The sequence below is a fragment of the Neolamprologus multifasciatus genome, chromosome 2 (assembly GCF_963576455.1).
Source record: "Neolamprologus multifasciatus chromosome 2, fNeoMul1.2, whole genome shotgun sequence".
In the NCBI taxonomy this organism is placed as follows: Eukaryota; Metazoa; Chordata; class Actinopteri; order Cichliformes; family Cichlidae; genus Neolamprologus; species Neolamprologus multifasciatus.
This window is the reverse complement of record NC_140440.1, coordinates 32,862,601-32,890,522: the sequence shown is the minus strand read 5'-3', so window position 1 is coordinate 32,890,522 and position 27,922 is coordinate 32,862,601. Positions and strand designations below refer to the sequence as shown.

Here is a 27,922-nt window from a genome sequence, read left to right as displayed (position 1 = left end):
AATCTGTCATCCTATATGTTGTGTACACATGGAAGAAATCAGTGTCTGTTTGTGCCATATAGAATCTTTAATATATGACATTTCTAGAGAGGGAAAAAAAACCCAACAACAACAATAATCATGGCACAGACGGAGTGGGGGTGGGGTGGCTCTCATTGGGGTTCAAAAGTAGAATGTAAGATGTCTGTCTTTGTCTAATCCAACACATTTTATTTTTATAACTGAGAAATCTGTTCAGGGACCCCCAACATTTTTTTTTCCAACTGTCAGGGTGTCATTTGTCAGAAAAAAACAAAAAAACAAAAAAACAACGTGAAACTGTATTGCCACCCCCATTCCTTCTGTATGTTATGAGGTTTTAGCTCTTTCAAAAATGCAAGGTGGGTGTTTGTATCAGATGGACACGTAGACACAGCGACCTTCCACGTCAAATACACACATTGCTGTGTGGAGAGTACGGACGATCTCCTGATTTCCTCTTTTTTTAACGGTGTTATGCACTTTAGCTTCATCCTCAGTCAGTAAAATATGACTTTAAGATGACGAAGCATTTGGACCATAGTGAGCATTGTCCCTCATGATTGAGATGTTAACCTTCAGGGCAACCCTTGCTCTTCAGTACCTCATTTTCTCTGTTCACCTCCTCCTGCGTCTTCTCCGTTCCCCTTTACCCTGGTTTCTCTTCTCTAGCAGCCTGCACAGTGATGCTCTAAAGCCATTAGTGAGTCCTAGCACCGATAATGAAGCCACAGAGGTGGTCTGAGCCAGTATGGCATTGGCGCTGGAACACGGGAGGAGGGTAGATTAGGATAATTACCTAGCCATGGTGGAGCAATGAAAAAAAAAATCTCTGACTTCCTGCAGGCCTTGAACAGCAAAGGAACACAGTTCAATCAGGCGCGACACCAATTGCTCAAAAAAGAAAGAATAAAGCAAATTGAAAAATTAGTTCCAAGTATTTTTAGTGAACACCGTGTGTATATTAGACTTTTTAAAATTGTCATTTTTTTGTTTTTGCAGGTGTTCTCCTCATCCCGCTCTTATGTATATATGTGTTTATTTGTTGTTTGGCTGTGATTTAGGTCTGTCACACATACTGTAAGGACATCCTAAATATCCACGCTCACAGAGACTTTGAAGAGCCTATGAGGTCAGGTTTTAAATTATGGTCTGAACCCACACCAAGCTTTCTCCCTCCACTCCTGTAAATCCATTTTCCACACAATGCATTTCAAATCAAAGCAACGTCACCATAACACGCCTTAGGAAACATTAAGCCATAGTGCGTTACTTTCATGTATGATAGCATAGCCCCTGTATGCTTTGATGTGCTCGCGTTTTTTTTTTTAATGCTTTATTAATAATAACACATTGGCTCCTTCTCACACCACCGTCAGCTTCTGATGCACCTTTCTCTCCTCCTGAACAACATCCCTCACTCTTTCCATGCCTCGGCTGCGTCATCCCTCCCCAGCCCCTGAGCCGTGTCTCAGGATTGGCCCGTTTGTGTTTGGGAAGGAGATTAGAAGGAATGACATGGGCCTTGAGATGAAGAGAGTTACAAAGACCTATCGGAGGGCAGAGAGTACAGACAGCAGAAACACCATTGGCTACTGAGGAAATCAGACATGTCTTCATTTCTCCCAGCCATCCTCGCCGAGTGTCATTTCCTCACCCGAGGAGGGAAGCATAGGGGGGTGGGTGAGGATCGGGATTTGAGTTTCTGTTTGTGAGTGTAAGTGTGCGTGGAAATGTGTGTTTGCTTGCGTGTAGTGTGCAGTAAACATAGAAATACAGAGGGATGAGCATGTAGACACTGATAGCACTCACCTCCTCCAAAGCTGGCCAAAATACAAAGCAGCCTGCGCATTCCTAGTGTTGTCCTAGCTGAACACTATGAATGGGATGCCTGATTCATAGACATGCAAGCTTATCTTCTAATAAACTGCTGCAGCTTTATCACTGGATGTTTTACATCTGTGTTTTAATGGCAAAAGTATCCCAAATCGCACAACTGCTGTTGAGTATTTGCTGATATTTTCCTTCTGGCAAATTCAATATAATGCCTGCAATTTACCGGATCACTTAGCAGTTTGTCACAATAACATGTGTACGCCTGCACACAAACATCTGCTGATTTAATTTTCTTCTTTTGTGATATCGTTGTGTTTGTATACCTCTTTGATCATTCTCCAATCTTCCTGTTATGCAGTATGATTGAATCTTGTGTATTTTATTTTCTGATTTTGATTGATCCTTTCTTCCCAACACCTTCTAGAGTACATTTTTCTCCCCAGCTCATTCATCTCTGTTTATATTCAGTGAAAAATAAATAAATATGTATTAACATGCTGAAATAACTCGTTTCTGTCTTTATTGCTTTCAACATTTACTCTGTCATTTCCAAAAGCTTTCTGCTGATCTACATTTATTCCATTTATCAGGTGTGCATGCGTGCCAATTATGCAGCGTTTTACATACTGATTTGACAGAATTTCACAGTGGAAAAATCGTCCTAAAACACACAGTTTTGATGATGATACGAGACGTTGCTCGGTATGTTTCTGCTTGTTAGGATGCATTTGCTTGACTCTGGCTGTCTTCACAGTGATATGACTGGGAGCAATGGGGCTGAGCCCCGGCCTAATCTCTCCGCCTCGGCCATAATAGATCTGTGTGGTCTAAAGGCCCTCTGGGGGCACCTGGCTCCCCTCCCTGCCATCTCTGGCTGAATCGAGTGTTGAGGCCATCCCAGCGCAGAGACCAAGGGTCAGCTTCAAAGGCCTCCTGCCCCCTTCCTGCCACCTGGTGTTCCATTTCGGTCGAAGGGTGCATTTCCTTTCCAGTCCCTCCACCCTCTGTTGCCCTTCTCAGAACAGGTTAAGGACATCGAGCTGGTACAGCTCCTCCCTGTGATCTCCTTCAGCCTCCTCCCTAGCCGCCCACATGCGGAGACAGGGTGAGAGATCAGTCGCACCCAAACATCACAGAGTCACACCATCATTTGAAAGATAAGTCTGCTTTTGATTTAATCAAAGCCCGACAATATTTATGTCTATACATCGAGGTAATTTGGTAGTATATAGTGAACGATCTGCTACATTTTTATGAACTTGAAGGTGTGTAAGGAACTTCAAATCTGCAATCCACAGTTTGATTGTGTAAAGTGCATCATTAAAAAGTCCCGAGTTTAGTCATAGAGAAAATAATGACTTCCACACAAAGAATTCATATTTATAGCATACCTTTTAATCACATTATAACACAATATGTGTACATTGTTCCAACAGTTTTTTTCAAAGGTAAGAGCTTGTTTATAAAGGAGCATTCAATAAGTAAACTTTTTGGCGGTCACTTGAAACACATTTTATTATTAACTGAGCACCATATCATCTATGGTATGAATAACTCTCTCTCTTTCCCTGTTGGTCAAGGAACAAATGGCAGGACTATAAAACACACATTTTTTATCTTCGTCAGGGCTGCTGGACAATAAGCTCCAAGAATACATATGAATCAATTGAGATTTTGAATCTTTTTATAAAGCTGGACCATTTTTTTCCCTCCAATACATTAGCAGATCTCAGTATGTCCGCTACTCTTGTGAACAGGGATGAGAAGGAGAAAGAGGGAGAGGAAATAAAGGTCTGATGAGTTTGGCAAAGAGAAGATGGAGGCTGAGACAGATGGCATGAAGTCTGCAGCACTCTGGCGTGGCTCGCCTGGTGCTAAAATCCTCCTCTCTCACATTCCAACAAATCCTACCAGGAGGCTGGGGAGTCTGTCACACCACTCCAAGTATCCACACAGCTCGCTTCACCCTCCTCCCCCACCCACTGTTGCCCCCCTCGTGCAGCCGAGCCTCTGGCCACTCTGTATCACATTTCTACTATTTTATTCTCACGTATGTAGAGATTCACATATTTGCATATTTGCATATTTGCGGTAGGTCATTTGGACCTTTACAGACCTGGTAAGATAAGCAGCTCCAGGGGTGCAGATAAGAAGAGAGGCCAGGTGCATAGTGAAGAGATGCGGCCTTGCTGTCACTGCAGTATAAAAACCTTATTCTGTAAACACTGGTGCAAATCATAAGGGAAAGACTGTACCATCCATTTCTATCAGAGGAGACTTAAGAAGCTTTTTGATTAGTTTCACCGCAGTCAGCATCAGCCAATGGTCTTGAAGAACAGCTGTGTTACCCAATCTCAGTCCGAACATGCTGCTCAGACCCTTATTTTGAGGCTTCTCTTGGGTCTTACAGTCCAAAATGGACAGTAGTTTGACTGATTACACATAGCACAAACTAACAACTGGATCACGGGCTCCACATGACATCTTCATCTCCAAATATTGTACTATTGGATTGCCTTTGAATTTCTGAAGCATGCTTTCTTTCACCGTCTCAAAGTGGTCCATCTAATAAGAACAGTCTAATTTATTTTACACTATGCCCGCTCCCCACGTCTCTTCCTCGCTGTCTTTCTGCCTGCCTTCTGTTTGTTCTAATGAATGACTTCTGAAATGAGGTGCTGCTGTGAGGAGGTCACAGAGGGCTTCGAAATCACATTACTGTTAATGATAATAAAAAGAACAATCTGTGTTAAACCTCTTGGATGTTTTCTTTTCTCTCTCCATATGGAGAGAAGGTTTCATCTGCTACTATTTTGAACATCGTCATGTTTGGAAGTCTCTGCAATTAAAATGCGCACTAAATATTTTCATTTTTGGGTTTTTTTTGTGTGTTTTTATGCAAATGTTGTCTCTTTGCAGAAGAGTGTGTTCTGATAAAAAGGTATGCAGTGGTGCGCCATCTGGATTACAAAGTACATCACCGAGCACAAAAACATAGTGCAGCAAAAAAAAAATAGCACTTAACCAACAACACTTAAATTTCAAATGCGACTGCACCGTTTTATAAACAAATGCAATAAAAGTAAAGTAAAGGTGACTTTACCTCTTTGTGTGTACAGACGTTACACTGCAGATCTAACAACCACGACTGATTTGCATCTTATCATATGTATAGTTGTAATTTGTATAATAGCGGTCAAATAATAACAATAATAACAATTTGAACAGCTTCAGAATAAGTTTTAAGACAAAACTCACAACTTCAGGCAAATTCAAACAAGTTTCATCCTTCACGAAGGTTTTCAACACCAATGCATCATATGAGAATCTGACACCAACGTGTTTGCTGGGCTTGTTTACGTGGATGTCATCTTCGCAAACAGATCACCATCACCACAGAGACAGAGTTTCTGGCTGTCCTTCCTACGTGGCAGGGCAGCATGGCGTCCCCAGGCTCATTGGCACTGCAGCTGTCACCCACAGGATGGAAAAGTGGCAGGGTCGATGACTGCACGGCGTGGCTTCTGGCAGCATCCCTCCCTTCCTGGCCCGGTGAAAGGGCAAGGATGGGGAGCCCAGTCTCTCAGTGCATTGATCGAGGGCCAGCCCTCCATTAGCCACCGTTAGAGCTAAAGGTCAGCTAAGGCCAACGGATGGGTCGTGCATCCGCATCCTATGGAGTGACTCATTCTCACATCCAGGGATTGACTCCTTGTCACTTTGGTCTGCATTACCCCCTACTTCTGGTGACCACATGAGGATGCCCATTCCTCTCAGAATAGCCCCCTCCCTGATGAGCTGATGCACCCTACTCAGTGACTTTTTTTTTGGGGTTTGGTGTCAACCACATTCTGCATTATTTTTGCTTTTACAGATATTACCATCTCCTGCCAAATTAAAACAGCCTTCCATCTCATTTTCTCCAGCAGAAATTGCTTAATAAATGAGCAGGGCCTGATTTGCACTGATGATCACAGAGCAACACAATTGCATCAAATTGCTCACCCAGAGATGGTGCACCACATCGTGCTGATCACTGAGTGGCAACTACTGCCTGGTGTGGTTTACATTAATGCCGCCAGGCTGTGAAAGGGGATAATTGTGGTGCTAAATGCTGTAGAGGCTGACAGGATCCATTTCTTGACTTGTCAAGGGCAACAGCAAAAGAGTGGGTCATGCCGGGGTCTATCCACACAGAGGAAGATGAACTTGTTCGCACAAACATGCATGCACACACGTGGGCACATGAACACACACATAGCCAGACAAAATCAGCCGCACTCCACATAGAGATGATTGTCTTTTCTCCTGTCAGGTTGGGCTTTTTTCCTAGCCATAGAGACCTCATCCTGGGAAATTGAGCAATTTCTGATTGAAAATAGTGCCGGTAATTAGAGCACTCACTATTTGTAACCACTTGGCAATACATTAGTATGCAAAGCTGGCAGCCAGCTTATCTTGGGGAAAACGTTTGTTTCCTTAATTGCCCTCTTAGGACAAAAGTAAACGGGATGGGTGGGGAGGGAAGAGAGTAAAATGTTAACGTGCTGCAAGCCCAGAATAAGAATGGAGCCTGTGTGTTGAGGGGATGTGACTCCCTGAACACAGGGTTTAAACTCCACTAATAGGCTGCATACAGCACACATGGGTGCACACACACAGATACAGAGTAGTGGAGCATGCATGCACTCACATATGGGCACACACTGACACTGGCACACGGGCACACGGAGGCACAGACAACAAGACAACTATGATGAGCCCATACATTCCAGAACACACACAATTAGGCACAATTAGCTCCACAGACATACTGTATTGTGTAAAATTAGACACGTGAATACAAGTTTTCAGCACCCCAGTGAATTAAACGGGTCTGTCTTTAAATCCATTAAGATGTGAAACACAGAATGGCTTTAGTTCCCTCATTTAGTTTGATAACTCTTTCTCAAACACTCACTTCTCAGTCCGCAACACTCATCTTTATCAGTATGTGCTCATACTTGTCATCTAAAAAGTGTCAAGGTTTGACTGCAATCTATGTGATATATTACAGTTAAACACATGGAATTTCTTAATAGTTAAGTCCTATAATGCCTCAGTTATTATTGGCACCACACTTCTTTAAGGACTCTTTTACATTGGAAGCAGAGGTGAGTCTAACATGTGAAATTCTCCATTATTTTTCTTGCCATTTTAGGCACAATAAGCTGGACCCTAATATCTATATATTTGCACACAGAAAAAAAAGTTTCGTTTTTAATTAGAAAATGTGATGCAAATTAATTCTTTCTTTGCTTAGTGACTCCAGAGGCATTTTACTTTGAAGTAGTTGCTGAATTACTGTGATTTCCCCTGATTGTTGGACAAGAGTATCTATAACTTAGAGGACCAGACACATTCCGCATTTTCTAAAAACACAGACCAAATAAAACTTTGTACCTCATGGAAAAACAAGGTAGAATTATTAAATAACCCTTTACTCATAGGTTAAATTGGTTTCCAGGATACATGAGAAAGCTGTATGACTGAAGGCCTACGTTTAGCTAATAAATATCCAGGCGTAGATATTGATATGCAGAAAACGTGATTTTAAAAGTAATGGATCTTGTTCCTACATATAAACAGGCTAACCTCAATCATAAAACTTTATTCCTTCTGATAAACTAATGGCCCAGTCAGACCTCAGGTGTGGTTTGTATATGTGTATCCTGAAGACTATTAGCCCTTAACTCAGTTCAAATCTTGTAAGCTGGCGCTTGATATTTTTGGGCCCTTTAAGAAACAATGAAGTTAATAAAATATAAGAAACTGCGATGACCCGCTGCACTGTTTTCCTCTTTGAAGAGGTTATCACCACATGTTGAAACTCATCTTTCCAAGTCTAATTCGCTTACTCACAAGCAAGCACAAAGACGCAAAATCATTTCATATTAAGCACAATCAAAGTCAGTCAGCGCGGGCTTCTAAATTGCAATAGAAAACGGACTTTTTTCAAACAGCCACATTTGAGTGATGAAAAATCAAAACCTCTGCAAGCGCCAATAATGGAAAATGATTTTTTTTTTTATGACAAATAGACTGTGGGTCGAATATCAGTAGTTTACTCCGTAATACGCTCTGCTGTAAAAAAATAAATAAATAAAAAAAAGAAAGAAAGAAAAAAGAAAAAGAAAAAAGACGTTTTTCTATAAATTAAAATACAACAAACATAGCTTTGGTTAAGTTTAGATTTAATTTACTTTTTTTTCGTCGGTTTTTTCGGTCCTCAGCCAAACTAAAAAGCACAGTAATGCATAAAATTAAATATTTAAGAAGCTGAGTGTCAAAATTAGTACTCTGAAAGCACTTTTTTTGTCCTCGTTTTAAAGTTTTTAATCTATTCTCCAACAGCTCGGCTTTAATGATTTTCACCAAATACTAGCAACAATATAAAAGAAAAAAAACAAACTCAAATGATGGGAGTAGAGTAGTTTCAAAAACAATCATTATTAATTTCAAAATAAAGAGAAGCCTTGAAGCTACAGGTGGATGAATACTGATGAAAACGTCACGCAGAGTGGGGGCCTATACGGGCCTTCTGATGTACTCTTATTACAAAATCCGCATTAAAACTGTTTTCCAATTAGTTTTTCTTTGGCCACTAAAATCATGAATCGTAAAGAGGCCATGGCGTTGCATATCGGCCAGTTTGACTTTTATCGGTATCCCATTAAATTTCCCTCTTTTGTCTCCGACATCTGTTGCATTTCATATTTTTAGTGAGGACACATGAAACGAAGTGGACTAAGCAAAAGTTTATGGGAGCAGAACAGATCGAAAAAAAAAAACCCAAACAAACTATGTTTCTATTCAAACGGCAAAGATTACGAAAAAATAAAAGCACGGACTCTAAAATATCATCTAAGTCACATCTGTTGGATCGCACCTGACAGACGTTCGCAACGATTTTGAAAATATTTGGAAGAAATCGTGGTAGGACAGCTGATATAAAGACAAATTGGTTCTGGGGGATGTTTTAATTGGGCGGCGTTAATAAACCAGTCCTTAAATTGTTTGTCTTAATTGTTCAAAAACTGGAAATATGAAGAAATACGTGCAAATGTTTATTTACACCTCAAAATCACGTGCACGCGCGGCGGGTGGTCGATGAGACTGCATGGGTGGGTGTTCCACATGCTCCAATTTCATGTCACCGATAATATCAGTCAATCAAAACTAATAATTATAGATTCGATAGGTCTAATTAAAGGTATTTATCTCTGCCTGTGTTCACTGGGTTATTACTCGAATTCGGGGCTTCGTTTGACGAGTTTAAGACACCAACAGGATGTTTTCCATTCGTCTTTGTAGGCTAAACTATAATGGAGGCTCCGACTGAATTCAATGTTTTTGCATTTTGCCAAACAAAACGTGAACCAACACAATAATGAATGCCGTGTTGCTTCAAAAGGAATCCCCCATTTAGACCATCTCCTAAGAATGTAAGGCTTCCTTAAAGTTGTGAGGGCCAAAATGGCTTTTGGAGCGCTGAATCAGTGTCCGTGTGTACACACCATGTCCAACAAAAGCAGGGGCTAATCCACCTAATTCACACAATGCACAGGGCCCTGTTTACATGGGATATACTCACACAGGGGCCCTCTGTCTCGTCTTCTCTGTAGAACAGACCGAACAAGGTATCCTACAGATGTTTTCGTCTCTCTCATGTGATGAAAGGCAATATGAAAGATCACCGACAGAATCTGCGTCAAATCCAAATCAGAGAATGTGACGCTAAGCGGAGAGCATACATATGACTCCGTCCCCATCTTTCATCTGATTTTTTAGGCTGTCTGCATTCCTTTCATACTTTCCTAGGAACCATTCCACTTTATTTAAGCATTTAGTTTGCAGTGAAGGAAAATATTACTCAACAAAATGTGTAAAGTTATCACATCAAAGAGCTAAACGTACTTCTATTTGAACATGAAGGCCTTTTGTTTGTATATTTGGTGATAACTGGTCAGTGAAATAAATCATAACCACAGAGTATTCAGGCCCTTTTTTCTTTCTTTCTTTCATTTTTTAACTAAAGCAAATGAGCTGGCGCAGTTCTCCATACAGCACCTAAACACATCACACAGATGAATAAAAGCTTTAATCTGAAGAAGCTTGCACCTAGGGACTCCACTAATTACATTTGAGCGCAACAAACTTAAGTCAACATGTTATGAGTCAAAAAAGAATAAATTACAAAAAACATCACATCCCGTCAATTTTGCAGCAGGACGGTAAATGTACAAATAATCAAACAGTACCCTAATATTTAGCTTACAGCAACAACCTCAGTTTAATGTATTGTAATATTAAAATTATGATTTCAAATTAGGCCTTTAAGTTTAAAAATCTCTTTTACAGGCTATAACAAATAGGCCTATATAATAATAATAGCACATATGTGAATATATATTAAAGTTTAACATCTATATTTTCCTTTGCGATTTTCTTACACGCAAATACTGAAACTACACCAGGTTCCCCACAATTATAATTTTCTATCCAATATGAATATTTCCTTTTATACTCTGTGAAATTTCCAAATGATATCTCGCCTCTATATCTATTTAACCTCATAATGTTAAAAAAAAATCTAAACAAAATAATATTAATAATAATAATAATAATAATAATAATAATAAAATAGCGTTTCCGTTTTGACTGAAAAATGATGTTATAATAATGTTCCAGAACATAAAGGGTTAACACAATAGGCTACCTAACGAACAGGACTAACACCGAATGGCACATTGTTTTATTTTACACTATTAACTATTTATTATATAATGAAGAGATTTGGCAACCGAGACGGGTTTTTTAATTACTTTCATTAACGTCCTAGATTTCCTCTTTATTTGACTTAGAGCCATTCACGTCGTTCCCGTCTGTAGGTGTGTTTCACTGTTTCCATAACTGCATTTTTACCAGAAGGGGTGGGTAATTACTTTGGCACAGCCAGGTAAATTCCGGCGCTAAATTGAAATATTCTGCTTTAATCCTCACTAAATCCCCAATCTCAGGACACGGTGATGTGAGCAGCAGAGGAGTCATGTGGTGCTCCGGTAGCTTCTTCAGGTGAGCGTCGCGTCGCAGGGGGGCGGAGGATCTTCTCTCGACGCCATAAGCATAAAACAAGATTACTAGATCTTTATCGTCGTTTCAGCGTTTCTACCCCCCCTCGCAGAACTGCTACTTCACAGTCTCAGGTTCAGACGGGGGAATGTTGCATAATGTGCAGGAAATGAATTGTAAGTTGTTTGGGAGAGGGGTATTTTAAACTTAAATTAATAAGTCATAAATAAACTTCCCTGCGTGTTTTCCAGGGTGTTTATAAGCAGGTGAGCTTGTTTATGTAAATTAATCTGGAGATGCATTACAAAAACAGCGCTTGATAGCTTTGCTTTTCTTGCCATTTGAAGCAGGAGAAGCTCTTCACGATCACTAGACATTAAAAATAACATTTTTGTCGTCTTATAAACAAAACGGGGGAAAAAAACATCTACGACTGAGCCAGACGATATTCCAGGTTTTTAGTGTCTCTCGCCGGAGTAAATACTGGCAGAAGTTTGTACCTTCTGCTTGTCATGGTGCTGCCTGAATTTACCTTCCCCATATCTTTAATTTGTAGTCACCAGGAATAAAAGGCTGAATCTCAGCTCTGGCAGCTCCCACGTCAGTCTTTGCAGGAGTGGGTGACAGAGAACAGCAGAGGCAGATAGCATGCTAAAATCGCATCACTAGAGACCCCACATCAAAGTAGACCAAACCTCATATTGAGTGAACTTTTAAGCCAGAAAGACTGTGTGACATCAGAGCACCTAAAATGTGACTGTCATGTTTTTCAAACTTCGCTGAACACAAGCTCAAAGACTTGAGAAGTATTCAATGGCAAGCGCCGTTCAAACGCTCACACTAAGATTAGCAGTCTTTGTCTTACAGGAACCTCAAAGACCAATTAGATTGAGAGATGCGTGTGACGAATTTGTCAAAAATAAGATGATAGATACCACTTTGGCAGTGAGCAAACATGGCTGGGGATTTCAGTCAAGCTCAGTCATTGACAAGACACTGTCAGGCAGTGTGTCAACTTCAGGAGACCTGCCAGTTGAGAAAGATACAGCTTGGGATTGAGACTGATCAATTCCCAAACTGCCAACAAGACGTGGCTATGATAGCTGCACTTTATTTTGTGAAGTAAAAAAGTAAGGATTGCTTGGATATATTGTCAAGTTTTTATGCATCTTAAGCCTTCACCATCCCAAGATACAGAAGACAGAAAAAAAAGCCTAGTGCATAACATTTATCTGCAGTTTCAAAACTTTAACACCAGAGTTTTAACCTTTCCGTATTTCTTTTTGGACACACGGAAGTGGCATATAGTGTACGTGGTTTTGTTGTTTAATGTACACCAGTTCAACACGTCTGGTAGCTGAGCTTGTCTTTGGCCACTATTTCTGAAGTGAAATCCAATACTCAAAGCATTTTCCTCTTCAAAGTAGTCTCCTGTTGTGCTTTGTGACCACAATAGTGTCAATCTCATACTTTCAAAGCCTCATCTTTGTGTCAGCTTTGAGTAGCTGTCTATACATGCCTCCGAATAGACTTGAGGCTTTGATGGCTGGTTTGAAAACAGTTTGCAACAAATTCTAAATTGGAAAAAATAAATAAATCATTGATTTGGTTGTGCATTTAATTTGATCCATAAGCACAAACTATATTTCTACCTCAACTTTGTAATAAATGTTAGTAAGCTTAGAAACATCCCAGTCAGCTGTACATTGCAATCCAGCACTAGAACTCCAGCAGTAGTATGTGGTGATGATTAAAAAAATCTATCAGCATAAGACAGGAAGAGAAAAATCAGTTTCAAAATGGACATTACCCCTTTTAGACCATTGTGTTTATAATAAATGTACCAATTTGTCTGACTTACTGCTAAAATTGATTAGTCTAGTAATAAAAAAAACATCAAATTTGAATCAAATGTTCATTTGAAAAATGTGCAACATTTTCTCATAAACCTGCATTGCGTCTTTTTGGTGTGTTCATAGTTGTAAAACTAAATACCTTTTGATTTTTGACTATTAGACATAGAAAGCAAATTGAAGGTGTCACCGTGGCTTATACATACTTTTTACTGTTTTCAGTCATCAGAACCATAATCAGAACACTTTATTAATCCAAGAGGAAATTACGTGAGAATTTCCATTCATTTTATCACATAAGATGAATGTTAGTCAATAGTTCCAGCCCTAGCGTTACATTTGTACAAGCGCAAATTATCTTGTTTTTACTGGTTTAGTAGTTAACAATGTAAGGTTGGTGGGCATGAAAACTTAACCCAAACAATGGCCGTTTGAAAGGCTGCATTTAAAGGCATGCTAAGTGATTGGGATGATCAAATGACAATCAGAAGAAAAGAGAGGCAATCTCAATAAACTTTGTCATTCATCCATTCAAGGTTCAATCATATCACAGGCGTTTTGCATAACTATGAGACACTGGTTCTAATCCTCAAAGGGTTTTGGGGCTACTTGGCTTTGCACTGTAGTCATTCAAGGTCGCAACCCGGTAGGAAATATGGGCTGCCATAGCAACACAAAGATGGCCTCTAAAGGCTTAGCATAATTCTTCCCTAATAGAAAAATAACAGCGGCAAATCCCATCCTTAGTGAACTACCTCATTTGACAGAGGCAGACTCCCACCTGTGAAGCACATAGTCACCACACCAATGCTCTAAGACTACGATAAGATGAAAAAAAAGCCCATCTCTGGATGGGGATGGGCGCCCTAAGCTCAAGCTAAATTCTTTCTCTTCTCTGAAGCTGAAAACGGCCCACAGTGTGTCTTTGGCTAGCTTTAGGTTTTTGAAGCTGGACAATACAAGCTGCCAAATGAATCGTGCTCTCTATATAGTAGCCTACATAACTTTGAAGTGCTTAAGCCAGACTCTGAGAAAAACTTCTGGCATCAGAAGATGGCTTATATGTGCTCAAATCTGGGAACTGTTCTTTACCTTTGCTCTTGAAAATATTTAAACTCGGTCAGACCTGTTGAACGAGTGATCACATCTACGATAAATCAGACCAGTTTTACTCTTCACAAGGTGTTCTAGTGGGAGTTTTATGACACTGGGACGTTTTAAACCTTCCTAGTAACTGTCCTCACGCCTCTGATTGTGATCACAAAATATGTGATCCCCCTCCTTTGTCCCCACCCCCTACGGTTTGTTGCCAGGTACCACGAGATGGATTCTTGTCACCGTGTGAGTTGCATCAGGATGATGAGCACTGGGGAGAGAATAAATTACCGCCACACTTTAGAGTGGGAGGCATGTAAGTATCAGCAGCTACAACAGAGCATCACTCTCTGCTTATGGAATCGCTAATGAGGTGAGGTATCCAGCAATGTTGCAGCCATTGTGATTGAGCTAAAATCAAAGGCTTTATGAAATCATTACTGTCAACGCTAGCTATGGAAATCAAATGATTGCCCAACATGGTTTCCTGTAAGAAGTATATGGTGCTGTTTTGTCGTATGCAAAAGGCAGAGGGAGAGATATGGAGAATTATAGCGGGGAGACGTGATGCTATCTCTACTGTGTGTCTGAGTCAGCCATTTTTAGTTCAACTGGATTTCTGTTTATTCGCTATGTGCAACAACTAGAGGCTCATTGTCTGGCTCATGCATTGCATCTTCTCTGTCAGAGTGCTTCTATAGATGCTTGCCTTATTCAGCTGGGTTTAAAAGAGTTTTTCTTCCCCCCCAGCCCATCTGGATGAGTCTTGCTGCCTCACACTGGACTGTGTAATCACATCATTGTCAGCGATGTTTCTGTTTATGGCATTAAATAGTGTGCAGCCAAGATGACAGAGCATATTATCTAAATATCCTTACAGCTGAGCAAAAAGCTACATGGTTTGGGCCTTAGTAGAACACCAGTATTGAAATAATTAAATCATAAATGATTCTCCAGCCTAATATCTTCATTTCACTGAGGTAGATTTGCTCTATCTTAACATCTGGTACTTGTGCTTCCAACAGTCACGAGGGTACTCTAAAGGGACTTTTTTATCATGCAAATTAGAGTTCAACAGCTTTCTTGTCTTATCAATTCATCTTTTTGCTGTCAGGCAAATATGCAAAATTCATGTATTAATATTCTATTTCTCCCATTATTTTAAGGCATTCACTGTGACACGGTATTATCTTTAAAACAATATACTTTTCTTTCCTGTTTTTATCTTTATTTAAACTCCTTCGGCTTGCCTAGATTATGGAGCGATTGATAGTGGTGCCTTCACATTAAATGGACGGTGACATTCGTAATGGCCATTTGCTGGACGGAATTTTATTCCTGCGCCTGAAGTGCTTGGATGGGTAGCAGAATAGAGTAATTAAATCAACGCTCCACGAATGTCCAACGAGAGCCCAGATTCTCCTCCCTGAAGGGGAATCCCACTGAATACCGGCCTGTAAGCCTCCTGTTTCAGAGTCTTACACTGAGCACCGTTCTACATCAAAGCTTTCTCAGCACCGTGTCTCAAAGATTCACATCTCCAGGAAAGAATGGCTTCTGCTGAGATATGGACACCTCTGGTCTCATTTAATGTGCAAGGTCCCCTCCCCCTCTCCAGGCCTGAATCCGAGGATAGAGTGGCTATCTGACGAGATCACACAGAGAGGTGCGGGAACTTAAAGGCAAAGAGTTACTGAGCATCCTACCAGGACTCTCAAAAGGGTTCTATTAAAGCATGTTCAATATGCCGGTCAGGGCTTTCAAAGTGCTGCACACCCTCTAGCCCCGGCAAACTCAAAGGGCATCAGTGCACATTCAGTAAGAGGAATCTGGCCCCCATTAATTTAATGAGTCCAGGGTATTAGTATGCCATAGCCAGCTATGAAGTCTCCTTTTTTCATCTCTAGTGGAGTTTTAAGGAAAGATCCACCAACTTGGGAGTGACAAAGAAGAGCAGGGAACAAGGTGCAATCATCTAATCTGAGATAAATTTTTAGCTGTCAGTCCTCAGAGGGCAATTTCCAGTGGTTAAGATGTCTTTGTGCAAGCTGGAAATCCACATAAAGAACGCAGAGTGGCACTTTTACTGTCACCAGGAGAACTTCGCTATCTCTTTGTCATGATTGCATCCTCGGAAACCAGACACGAAACTTGTAAAAAATAATGGGCAGGAATTGGCACTTGGAGACGTATTTGCATAACATATTTGGAAACATGCTGTGGTCATTACAGCAGCGCGAGCACTTTTTTTTATTTTTTTACTACTCTTGTCTACTGTCACTTCACGGTTAATTAGCTCAGTAAGCAGCGATGCTGCTTACTAAAGTTGTAACACCTGACTTAAAGGAGAACACACATCCCAGCGACTATACAACATCTGACACGTAACTGACAGTCACCTGTAAGAGATTACAGAGACAGTGGAGTTTGCCAGGGCCTGTCAACCAGGAAGTAGCAGCTGCTGGAGCTAATTAAAGCCATAGTAACATGGTAACACATCCCAGCTAAGGGACACATCAAACACTCCTCTTCATGCAAGTGTGGAGTCTCATCTCTGGGATGTTGAGGCCTTCTGTGACCTGTGCTGGGAACCTGCTGGGCCCAAGGCTTGACCTGAGAGCTGCGGGGTGAACCAGAGTGGGTCAGGATCACCGTGGGGTGCACCTGGACCAGACTTACCTGTGTCTGTGTATCTGCATACCAAAACGTGGCCATGTGGCTGTGTTGGCGCGAGTACATGGACTCTGACCTGAACAACAAAGAAAAGGAGAGAGCTTGGGTGAGAGGTCACAGAGGCAGAGGAGGCTTAGGGAAAACACACATAAGACACACTGACTACATATGATCAGACAGTCACATATGGCTAAAAAGAGGTGGAACCAGACACCCTCAGATGTGGTGATGAAATCCAAACCTATTGTAAACAAGTCCTTTTACAGTGGATTGCGCGAAATTATGCATAAATACTGCATAAGCATCGACTTAAAGTCAACACCGCTGTGTACATTTAGTTCTGTCCAGATTTAAAAGAAAATACATTTGCCCTGTAGCAAATTGAGAAGCTGTTTCAGATTTCTGTCTTTCAAAATAACACTGAGCTCAGTCATAATGAGCACTCGCGCTGAACAATAGTACCTGAAGCCCACTGAGGAAAGGTTGTTCCAGCCAATATTTATAGACATTTGATAAAAGAAAAAAGATAAAAGAACACATAGTTGACTCTCTCTCCGGTCCGTCTGTTCTTTTCTCTCTGAATCTGTACGTCAGTTGTAGAGCCTGTGTGCAACTAACCAGAGAAATCGATCCAAACAAATCTCTCATGAAACTTTTTCTCAGATGCAGCTACACTGATAACATGCTTAATATAACTGTGGAAATGTTTGCCTATCACTTAGCGCGCAACTTAATTAATTCCGAGTTCAATATGAATGTTTATGCATAAATAAGAAATGCATTTAGATTTTCATCCATTTCTGAACCAAATGTTTTCCTGTTTGCTTACATCAAAGTCACCCTGACGATATGTTGCTGCATGACAGGTCTGATGAACAAATCACACAGGTTATAGCTCCTGGTGATTCAATATTGACTCTAAAAGGAGCATAACAGAAGGATGTAGACGTCACTTGTGTGGAGTGATTTGGCCCTGTCGGGTGAAAGGCTGTGAATGCTGCGATATAGCTCTCAAGCCGGTCTCGCTGCCACATGTAGGAAGACATCTGCGGTACGTCACCGTGGCACTTCTCTCTGGGGAGCCGTGCTGCAGCACATGGGCCACCTGAAGCAGGTCTATGTCTCCACCTGCCACATAGAGCGCTGACATGTGCTCATGCAGGGATGCGTGTTGGTGGACCTGTCTACAGGCATGTAACTGTCAGCGCAGACAGACACCAATTTGCCACCATCTTGGGAAGGCGAACATGGCACATGCGATGCGTGCAGACAGCAAGTTCAAGAGAGGACTGCAAAATAGAGATTTTTTGACATTTTATTTATTTATTTATTTTTACTAATACTCCACAACAGCAGTGGAAAAACTCAGTCTAGCCTGGGCTGGGTATTTTCTGTGCTTGCCAAGTAGCAGACCTAAACAAAATGAGAAAGCCCTTGACTCAATTTTGGCGGCCTAATATTATTCTGCCACCCTGGGAAGCCAGGGTTCTCTTGTTGTGTAAAATAGAGGGAAGGCAACTTTCCCCCTCACATCTTTATGGCTTCATGCTCGGAGTTACTGGCTGTGAGGGCCTGAGTGCTGTGTGCTTTCAGCAGTTGTCATGTGGTCTCAATCTCTTTACACTTTTCTCTGCCAGTCTCCTCTCTACCAGGCCTCCCCAAACTGTGTAATCAGCAGATGTCTTTACAGAACAGCCGTTTGCCACGTGCACACCGTGCATTCTTTTCCAGTTTCATTTTGGAAATATATAATTTCTTCATTTAGATTATTATTATTCTGTCAAGCCCAGGAGCCATGTTGCAAATACCGCTTCACTCAGCAGTTCAGATTCAAATGCTTCAATGATATATCTTAAGTCTACTTACGTTAGTCCATTCTATTAGACTGCAGACCTGCTGAGTTAAACAAACCTGCACAGAGTAATTCATCAGAACCCTTTGGCCTTCATCGAGACAAAGTCAAACTACTTGACACAAGAAAAGAGACCAAGAACTCTATTCTCACGCTAACGTTTCAGGGACAAAATTCCCAAAGGATCTTTAGAAAAAAATTTCACATTTTTTAGAATAAACACCGGAAGCTATATATTTTTGAAAATGACTAATACACACTTCACGTATCTTATATTAGTCTTCGTTGCATCACACTGCCTCAAAACTATGAAAGACACTTACAACAATCTGAAGTTTTATAATGAAGAAATGTGTGGCATTGCCCTGAAATACATAAATGCGTGTATTAAATTACTTTCGCTGACATGAAATAGACATCATGATCGCAGACAAACATGTTATGAAATATAAGTTGCAATATTATTACAGTAATTACGTCAATAACTCAACTTGCGTATTTCCATGCCATATGACTATACTTCAGCCATGCATTTCAAATGGAAACATTGTGTGGCACGTGGCTGCTTACAGTGTAAGTATTTTACACGTCTCACCCAGAAGGATTAAGTTAAATTTAGCTCTGTATAACATTAAATGCTGTTTAAGTGTTACTGGTAATAATGAGCTGATAGGATAGTAGGTATAGCAATGCAAGCAAGCAAAATGTACACGTGCATTCCTACTTTTTCTGCTATTACTATTAGTACTTTCACTTGAAAAATAAGTAATGCCCATATGAAAGTCAAGAACCGTTGATAAAACTAACTTTTTATGGATTAAAGCCAGCAGACGTCCACCCATTATGGGCATGTGGCAACAAGCATTTTCAGAGCACCACTTGGGCACCATCAGGGCACCACCATGCCAGTGTTTCTTGTCTGTCACCAACTTCAATATTGCTGCAGAAGGTGGCAGACTGGTGAAGGGCTGGGTATCCGTGAATTGAGCTGTCAAAATTAGCAAAAGGCAAAGTGGGTCACGCACTGAGGCAACAACTAAGACCCTAGGGGGATGCCATAATATCCCTCGCTAAAAAGTGATTCATTACTGTAAGTTATCACATCAACCAAATATTTTCAAATGCTTCCTCATTACCATCTAAAATAACCCAACAGTTACAGGGGTTAATTATTTCACATAATCGTGTCATATTAAGTCACACAATAGTGTTGATACTTCTGTCACTTACTCCTAACCTGACCTTCGATAGCGATTGTGTTAATGATAACTCCACGAATTCACTTTTTTCTATTAATTGCCGATTTTGCTTGTATAATGACATGAAGACAGGGAGGTGTATGAGTGTTTGTGCTTGTGTGTGGGAGTGTGTGTCTCATAAGTGGTAATGCTAGACTTGTGCACTTGGCAAGCATTTTTTTTCGCTCCATTTGGTGACAGATTGGGTTTAAATAACATTATATCTTCACAGTTGTGACTCACAAGCCTCAGTGTTACAAAGTCAGGGTGAGGTTTAGCACTTCAGATGAAGATGAAGGAGGATCGGGTCGCCTCACTTCGTCTTTTAGTTTGTCACTTTATGCTGGGCCTAATCTGGGACTTTATGAATAACCTTTTACTGTTTTACTGACACAACCAATCCACTTTTCCCCAACTAAACCCATGGTTTTTCCTTCATAGCTAGCATTCCCAGTGGTAAAATGGGCAGAAACACGTACTAAGAACGACTGAAACTGCTTGTAAACCTTAGCTTGAGACATTTTACTGAAATGTTCTAAATTCGTTCAACAGATAAATGTAATTGACTGGCCTGCATTTCATTGGGAAAAAAAGCATTTGGAAAAGTTGTGACATAAATTCAATAACACCAGTGTCCAGTAGTTTAAAGAAAAAGATGCAACTTTACATTGATTATGACACGTTGCATGGCGGGGTGCTAAGCATTGCTGAATACTTCCTAGTCAACACAGCGCTAAATTTTTCAACATGACTTTGAATATTTAAGCAGAGGTCATAGCAGGGTGCATCTCCTATCGCCTCTCTGAGCCTCAGGTAGGAGGGCATGAAGAGGGGTCTTAATATTGATGCTCCGGGCCCAGAGTGCTCCACAAATGTTAATGTTGCATTGACTCTCTGAACCAGTATACATTACTGTCGGCCCTGACCCCCTCATCAGCCATGTTTGTTTTTGGCGGTGTTATGATATCAAAGTAACTGCTTTACAGCACCTCCTGGTGCTCCCCGGGAGGAAACTTCTCCTTTTGGAGTGAAGAATTCACTCTACAGATTTAAAGGTAGTAACATCGCCTGTTTCGCCACGTGTGAATTTGATATTATTTTGGTCTTTCATAATTTAACAAAATGTTGTAAACTTGCAGTGACTTTATCGAAGGGAGTCGGTATCCATGTTATTATGAAGACTTTAAGCCAACACGTGCAGATTTGGGCTGATGGATACTTTATTGTGCTGTTTGTTCAAAGATTGACTTCACACGCTCCACAGGTAACTTTCTGTTTTAACTTTTTTTAAACTTTCTTTTAAAGTGAATCCTGGCTGTGTGGCAGATGAAGCATAAACTGTGATGTCTTTTTCAAGAAGTGAGTGTGGTTTATTTGTTGTCTCTGAAGGATACACAGGAGTGTGGCCTCACGCTTTAGAGCTTTGCTTACGTGCTGCTTTGGCCCGCTTGTTCTGTCCTGAGCCGCCTGTCCCTCAAATCTAAGGCTTACTATGAGGTGGAGCACAGAGGAGGGATAAGGGCTGTCCCTGCTGCTACTAGGGAGTGCACGCCAGCAGTGCATAGAAACTAATAAAGATGCACACTGGCAGAACCCATTGACCAAGCAATGAGATGTCACCACAAACAAGCGGCAGGACGTTGGCAGTTAAACGGCTGGTTTCATAACACTAGATGAATTTTCATTTTTTATTTAAAGACATGCCTGTTATTTAAGATCTCAGAATATAAATAATACTAATATGGTTAATATCAGTTTGTTTGAAAGTGTTTTTTTGCAATTTTTCCATTCACTTTTGACTAGACGTGGCTATTGCTGTTTATATGTTAGTAAATCTCCTCAGTTCAAACTTGCACATCAGAGTCCTTAAAATGAGCATCAGCTCTGGCAGTAACATCTGCACAGGACACATCTCATGTATGTCATTTTTGCAAATACAAAATAACATCCTTGAATCAAAAGTGATGTCTGGCAGTGCTCAGACGACTCTTCAGATTCATCATGTAGTCATGAAACTTGTAAGACCATAATAATACATTTGTTATAGAGCCTTAGAAGGTGCAGAAAACTCAAGGCCCATCTCCCAATTCCCTGATCTCCAATTAAAAATGTTCATTATATTTCTGTTATTAGTCTTAAATGATTTATTAACAGTTAATTATGTATTTGCCTTAACAAAACATGCACGCCACAATATATCAGATTTCCTAAATTATATCTTTGGAAAAGAAAAAGCCCAAAGTCCAGAGAGCAGGAATAGCACTTGTGGGCCTAAAATATGAGTGCTTTAATTTGATTGTGTTAAATTGAAGCTTCTTTGAAGAACACCCACAACTCTCTTTAGCTATTTATTTCTCATCAGTGGTTTGACTCTGACATGTCTCTTTTGTACACCTGAATTATGGTGGGGTTAATTTAAAGTACATCATGCATTTAAAGAAATATTTGACCACAACCTTCAGGCGAATCAATTTAACCCGAAGAAATGAGAATGAGGCTGATGTGGCATGAGCAGGCCACCTACCTGAATGCATTCTCTTCAGCGATAATGATGGGGTGTTTACTTTACTTTTGGTCACATTGTCATTATTATTGTGATTATCATTTTGTTTCACACGATACACAGCATACTCATATCACAAGATAATAAAGAAATACAAATAAAGATGCTCTATTTAGAAAACCTATTAGCGCTACACTCTAACTGTTGATTAATCTAATTCCAAGACTGTGTTTTCTGTTGACGGAAATGTTCCTTTTGCTAAAGGAACAGTGATTTGAATTTTTCTGTCCCCGTGAAATTTTCAAATTCCTGGCATTTCACTAGTGCCAAAAAACACTGAAATAATATCAATAAAAAGAAGAACTTCAAAAATTAGCACATTATACAGCGTTGGTAAAATGTTCAATGTTAATATTCAGTCGCTGATTTTCGCTGAGTGAAATTAAATTAGTACAAATAAATTTTATTTGAAATTACTGTTGCGATTTAAAGTTAAGGGTGGAGAGCGTGCCTTTTTAAAAATAAAAATAAAAGTTTAATAAAAAAATGAAATATATCAAAAATAATAATGCGCAAAAATGTATTCACAGAGACATTAAGAACAAAAACACATCAAGAACTATTTTAAGGTTAATTGAAAAAAAGTATTTTTGGTGTTTTGTTCTGATTTTTAAAAAAATAAATGTGTGAAAGCGACATAAAGCATAAGAAGGCAATGCAAATTTTTGAAAAGGTAATTAAAACAAAAATAACTTTTTTTCATTACATATATACAAGAGCTTTGTTTTGTCCTTTCATACACATCCGAATACTCTCTATAAAAAGAAAAAGCTTTAACAAACACTATGAGTTTCATTGTAATTTCAGCAGATGGAGATATCAAAGTTTGCAAGAATTAATAAAAAGGTTTTCCTGCTAATGTCAGACAGAGAACAATCAGGAAGTAATTATGCATACATTTTGTTAGTTTAGCTGCTTGTTGAAAAAGCCATCTGTTTCGAAGATTCTTTGTAATTCTTTTCCATTGTTTTCTTACATCTGCAAAACTTATTGTGCAGCATCAAAAGACAATGAAATTCATTAACTCTCCGTGTCTAATTGGCAAGATTCTCTTATTTCAAGTCTTTTTCTTTCTTCAAGGGACATTGTCTTGAATGGGAGGCTCTCATCTCAATCAAATAATATGCAATGATAAACAAGAACTAGAGTTTTTGATCAAAAAGTGCAACTCAAATCAGATGCTTCTGCTGGACTGAAATGTGAAACTTCTCCCAGTTTGTAAAAGGAAAGACACCATCTGGTTTTTTTTATGATTGTCTGTAAAGAGGACATTAAACTGTCAGTGGTGTTCCTTGTATTTTTGCAGACAGTGACATACTCCCACAAATCATCAGTTCTTTACCAATCTTACTACATTGTATTTAAACCAGTAGGTCAACTGTAGTTAAAGTACAGACAATAACTATTTGCTTTTCATAGCAGTTCTTTTATTTAGGTTAGTGTAATGGCATTGTAAAATCAGTTAATTTAGATAACGCCTGATTAATTTGATAGATTATCATGATTTTAACAGATAAAATTCCCAGTTTAATTTTTCATTATAGTTTCAAAGACTTTTTTCTGTTTGTCTGTCTAAGAAACATTGAAAACGAAAAACTGTGAAACCCAAATTTTCTCCTCCACATTCTAAACTTGAAAAACCGTGATCAGTGTGAAACCATAGTTGAGGAAAAACTTAGCAGTTTCTTTAGATTTCAAGAAAACTCTCTCTCCCATGATTCCTCAAAGTTATAAATGCATAGGGAGATAAAAAGGGGGGAAAAAACTGAAGGCTTTCAACTGTTTATGCGCTCACTCAATCCAATATTCAAGTTTGTTAAAATAGTTATTTTGTTTACTAAATTGTTGTCGACGTCTTATTAATTGTAAGTAATCCAACGCCAAGCAAACTAAATTGCACGTGTGTTGAGTCAGCGTGAAGCTGTGGTGTAACGAAACCTTTGGCAGAGTGATTCAGCATAAGCAGACTGTATATTTGCAATAAAAGGTATTACAGCGATATCTAGCTTATGAAACAAACTTGACAAATGTAGCATTTGACACTCCAGAGTCTTCGCAATGTCGCTATTTGCAGAAGTCAACCATCTAGTTGCTGCTTTCATGTAGAAGCAGAAGCATCAGCTCCATCTTCTTCCTCCCCAGTTAGCTTAGCAGCAGCGGCCATTTTGTCTGATTTTGCATCGGTCTAAATGTGTTTTGAAGGTCACGAGAAATTTCTGGCAATTTCTGCTCAGGAGATGGTAACACCGGCTTCTTGAAACATTTTTACAGAACAGGTTCTCTTACTTTGAGCCATCAACCCAGATGGCGAGCAGAAAATGCGAATTATATCAGGGCGTGCGCTGAAGCACGTTCCAAGAAATAATGCTTTCATTTCCTGTTCACTGTTCAGTATTAACCACATGGCTGTCAAATGTACATGCATACAAGACATTCATGTGCAGGCACATCAAATAGTAGTGTGCGCGCACACCCACACCAACACACACACACACACACACACGCATAAAATAAGATGAGCTGATCCCATTCTTAGAGACTGCGTCAACCACCCGCTGATTCCACTGCCACACCATGTAGACAACCAACCACAGGATGTATACACCCAGCTGTCCAGAGGTCACCTTGGCTTGTTTACTTGACTGGAGTGGATGCACAGTGGCAGAGTGGACCACCGCTATCCACAACAGCTCATCTAACAACATGTGTTCACGCTCTCACCTCTTTTAGGGACCTGCGTCATCTTCGGGGTAAGTAGCACAATCTGTACTTTACCCAAGTCGGCTGCACCAAGGAGTAAAAACTGTGATGGACTTTACGACTGCTCTTTCTTTCTTTATGTGTTTAACTCTTTGAAAGTCTGTCATTTACGCTCACGTCATCAATTAGTTATTATTCTACCAATTACTATCTTCCTTTTTAACTTTTTTTTACTTGAAATTAATACATTTTTAATCTAGTTTTTCAAAGTAGCAGTGGGCTACTGGGACATTACTGTAAAACACTTTCCTCTAACACTTTTCTGAGCCTGAAGTAGTAGTGATCATACTGTATATCATTGCGATGGAAAATCACACTGCACCATTGTGACACAGGAGCAGCAGCCATGCAATTGCACAAAGATCAATAAATGCATTTTTACAACAGCAACACAAAAAAAAATCATGGTTAAGTGTAATCTGTCTGTGCGTCTCAGCGTTGGCCCATTGTCACTTCACAGGCCAAATTACCAAATCTTAGTGCTATGATACATTTGTAAATAGTACGTACTAAATACACAAACACTCACCTCTGCACTGCTTAAACACCCCACTTTGGAAACACTGGAGCTCCAAAATCTCCATGTTATTGGCACAGAGGGGCAAAACGACTGTGCGGGAGTGAGGCCCGGAGACTGGGCTTTCTGTGTTTCCAGAGAGCTGCCCTGACCACCCTGGTAAATATAGGAGAGCAAATCCTTTTCAGGTTGAGAGTATGACACGGGACTGCCACATAAATCAGTGTAGGCCCAGCCCGGCACAGGCTGGGAACGCCATGGGAGTGGTAGGCGGCTCTACGGTGAGGTTTTTGGGGAAGGATTATGGATTGAGACGTACAGCTGGGAGGCTAAAGTTACACTTTTCATTACCACTTCGAGGGGGTCTTGGCTGCCTGGAAGCCAGTCAGATTTGTGAAGACCTCTTTCTCCCCCTGGAATGGTTGTAATTCTGCAGGCACATTCTTCACCTGAGGATAATTGTTTTTGATATGGCAAGAACAATTTGGCCAAATGCGATGGGAAGTGCTGTTTTTCTTTTCTTTTTTTCTTTTTTTGCAGTGGAAGAAATAAAAAAAGAAAAAGGAGAGGGTATTGTGAAATGTCCTCATTCACCAAAAGACCAGAGTAAAGAGAGAGCAGTATGCCCCCTTCTGGCTCTTTTCTTCTCTCCCTCTTTTCTTCTTCTTTTTTCCCTGGCGTCTGGAGATGTGAAGAAATGTCTTTTGATCAGCTCTGACAGAGCCTGGGCCATGTGAAGAGGGTGGCTAGCAGGACTCTGCCAATCCATGCAAGGCAAAAATGTTCCTAATAAGAGAGTAATAAGCTAACGAGTGCTGGGTGTCTGTCTGATCCACATTCTGGTTACCGTTTGTGCCAGCACACCCAGTGGCTTCTGACGTGTACCCGACTCTCATCAGCCTTTGGACTGTTTGCCAGGTCACTGCGTTTCACCTGCCCAGTCCCATATGCTCTCAGCAATGTTGCAATAGTCTGAAATTTAGGGACCTTGTAGGCACAACTAAATTGAAATTGGGAGCATTCTATTTCAAATTTTTACACACACGGCGTTCGGAATTGACGACATGTGTTACATTTGCTGTGCTGGAAATATACAGGGGCGGAAAAATAAAGTACGGGGTTGATTCTGAGCAAAGAAAATTTGTCTCACCTTGCCCACACAACATCAACTTAGGCTATTTCCACAACTGACTGCTTCCATTGTATTTGTGGGTTTGAAGTGGTCACATATCAAAGGGCTCTGTCTCTGCAGGGTGGATTCTCTGGTACTCTGTACAGCACAACAAGGAGATAGTTACCTCTCACAGCTTCTCACTGCAGCCCAAATAAACACATCACCTCCACTGCAGGGGGAGGAGGACAACAGCACAGCTGCCAGCTCTCCCTCTCCCTCTCTCTTTATCCTACCCTAGCAGCAGCACCAGCCAAGTCCACAGTGCTGCGGGGCATCTCAGGCATGAACAGGTGCACTGTTGGTGGACTTGGGCCTCTCTTAGGCCTGTCTCTGGGCTGGTGCTAAGTGCTGGATGTGTGAGGACTGGTGAGGACAGGCTGGCCAGACTTTAATGGTGTGGTGGTGAGTCCTGGGCTCAGCGCTGGTAATTATGGTGGGGAGAAGGTGATTAAGGAGCGTTGAGCAGCCCAGCGAGGGGGACGGGCCCACGCCCAGCAGGGAGGGGAGTTCTGCCACAGGAGGGACCAATCAAGTGTGAAGCAGAGCACAGACCTTGGGCCTTGGTTCAGTGGGAAAAGGCTTGGCCACTGGTTCAGAGCGCCGCAACTTTCACGGATTAGTAGAGACACTATTCTGAAGACTGAAAAGGGGAACACAGCACGGAGGCAGCATCAATGCAAGTGTGCGTGCACACAAACACACAGTCTCTCTCTTTCTTTTACCCTCTCACACACAAAACCCACCAACAGCTGGGAGGAGGGCTACAGCCATCGCCATATTGCCATAGCAACGGCATATCTCACATTTGAGCCCAAATGAAGACACTTTGGATTGAAACCGGGATATTTATTCTTCCAGTTAATGGAAGTATTTTAATAGTTTCTCTCAGAGCTTGTAGAACGTTTCCCCCTGACTGAGTTAATGAGTTGCAATTGAAGGTGCTTAGTGCATCAGACACGCATTTTGTCATTTTGCAAATTACAGGAGATCAACACTGCAAAATTTAACTTCTGCATTTATGTGGCAATGGGTCTTCCATATCTACTGTGAAGACTTTCAAATTTTTGTTAATCACCGCTAGGTCCTTTGGTCCACTGTGGAATTCCATGCAAACAAATGGATCACATTTGGAAAAAGCGGCTCTTTTAAGTAAAGTGATTGCAGTTTGCCAAAATTAAACAATTTTCACTGTTCAATGCCTTTGGCAGGTCCAGCTTTGAAGAATAATCTTT

At 40.5% G+C, this 27,922-nt stretch overlaps 2 long non-coding RNA genes across 2 annotated transcripts in view; one reads left to right on the top strand and one right to left on the bottom strand.

Moving 5' to 3' along the window:
* LOC146524897 (uncharacterized) overlaps positions 1 to 24,745 on the top strand; it is a 107,268-nt gene extending 82,523 nt beyond the window's left edge. The window contains exon 5 of the long non-coding RNA XR_014876195.1: positions 14,132 to 24,745. This is a non-coding gene — a long non-coding RNA (uncharacterized LOC146524897). The remainder of the gene's footprint in view (positions 1 to 14,131) is intronic.
* On the bottom strand, positions 186 to 27,922 carry LOC146524896 (uncharacterized). The gene is made up of 2 exons (XR_014876196.1): positions 25,529 to 27,922; positions 186 to 16,662 (listed from the first exon to the last, which is right to left on the bottom strand). It is a non-coding gene; the product is annotated as an uncharacterized LOC146524896 (long non-coding RNA).